Source organism: Rhinopithecus bieti, unplaced genomic scaffold (genome assembly GCF_001698545.2).
Source record: "Rhinopithecus bieti isolate Rb0 unplaced genomic scaffold, ASM169854v2 scaffold_10776, whole genome shotgun sequence".
In the NCBI taxonomy this organism is placed as follows: Eukaryota; Metazoa; Chordata; class Mammalia; order Primates; family Cercopithecidae; genus Rhinopithecus; species Rhinopithecus bieti.
The window spans coordinates 1-1,412 of NW_016884654.1; the positions used below are offsets into that span (position 1 = coordinate 1).

The 1,412-nt window shown below is 57.4% G+C and overlaps 1 long non-coding RNA gene across 1 annotated transcript; it reads right to left on the reverse strand.

Moving 5' to 3' along the window:
• On the reverse strand, positions 1-971 carry LOC108525815 (uncharacterized). The gene is made up of 3 exons (XR_001884351.1): positions 863-971; positions 636-741; positions 1-85 (listed from the first exon to the last, which is right to left on the reverse strand). It is a non-coding gene; the product is annotated as an uncharacterized LOC108525815 (long non-coding RNA).
• Positions 972-1,412: the final 441 nt, after the last annotated feature.

Here is a 1,412-nt window from a genome sequence, read left to right on the forward strand (position 1 = left end):
GGTGGAAGAAGTTGGCCTGGGCACCCAGGGATAGCAGGCGCAGACATGTCTCCAGGTTGCCTGTCCGCACGCTTGAGTGCAGTTGCTAGGAGGAGCAGAGCGTGCAATGAATACACATGTGCGTGAGGCGCACCTCTCCACCCGTAAGCTGCACCCTGGCTGCCCCTGGGACGCCTAGCAGCTCCAAGGAGGCCTGCCCAAACCAGGCTATGTCAGGAGGACAGAGGGTCCCCACTAGGGGTTAATGCCAGTTAATAAACGCTGCTGTCAGTCACCATCTACCATGTGTGCTGTGTGCCCTGCTTAAGATAATGTTTATGAAGTAGATGCTGTTATTTCCTTCCCATTTTACAGATGATGAAATTGAGGCTGTGAGAGGCTAAGCAACTACCCCAGGTTTTCCCAGCTTCTGAGTGGCAGTTGTGGGCTTCTAGCCTTCTGTGTCCACTTGGTTGCTGAGGAGCCTCAGCCGCACATGGCTTGACCTAGCAATCTGCTCTTTCCATCCTGCCTACTGTTACCCCTGACCTTGCTGCCTTTGGGGCCCAGGCCTCAGTGGGGACAAAGGAGAGGCCTTCAGAGAGTCAAGGGTGGGAAGAAGAGGGGCCACCCATCTGTTGTAGGGCCCCTCAAACCTTGCTGAGGTCTTTGGCGGTGACCCCATCATCGTCCCGGCAGGGAAGCTTGTGCACAAACGCCAGCATCTGGTACTTGGCCCTGATGAACTCTGACTTGATGGGGCTGCATGGGGCACACAGGAGGAATGGGGGGCATGGTGGGAGAGGGTGGTCACTTTGCCACCTCCCAGGGCCCTGTCCCGGACTGTGCAGTCTCTGCCCACCACCCCTCCAGCCCCACTCACTGGACTTTGTCTTGGGGTTGGCTTTACGCCGGCCGCTCTGCACTTGTGCGGGGTCCAGCAGGGAGTGTTCCCAGATGGAGTTGGCCCCGTTGCTGGCAAGCGTGTGCACCATCTGTGGGGAAGAGATGCCAAATGCGAGAGTGCCCACTGAGTGCTGGGCACTGGGGAAACACCTCCTGGGCGCCTGCTGTGGCTGGCGTAGCTGGAAACAGTACCAAGGGGCCTACGGTGTGCCCACATCACCACACCTCCATCTAGTCCAGCTGCCCAAAGACACAGATCCCATGTAGCACTTCAGGTCGCATGGTGAGTGTGCCAAGGCTCAGAGAGGTGAAGCGACTTGCTCAATGCTACATGACCATGTTGATAAGCGGCAGAGTGGGGTGTGAGCTACTCTTCTGCATGAAGTGAGTAGATGGGAGGAAAGGTTCAGGATTAGGCTCTGCCCCAGCTGCCCCTTGGAAGCTGCAGATTCCAGATGGGGTGTGTGTGGGTGAGGGGTAAATGCCCTCATGCTCAGCACACTCTGCCTGTGGGGAAGGAAGAACCA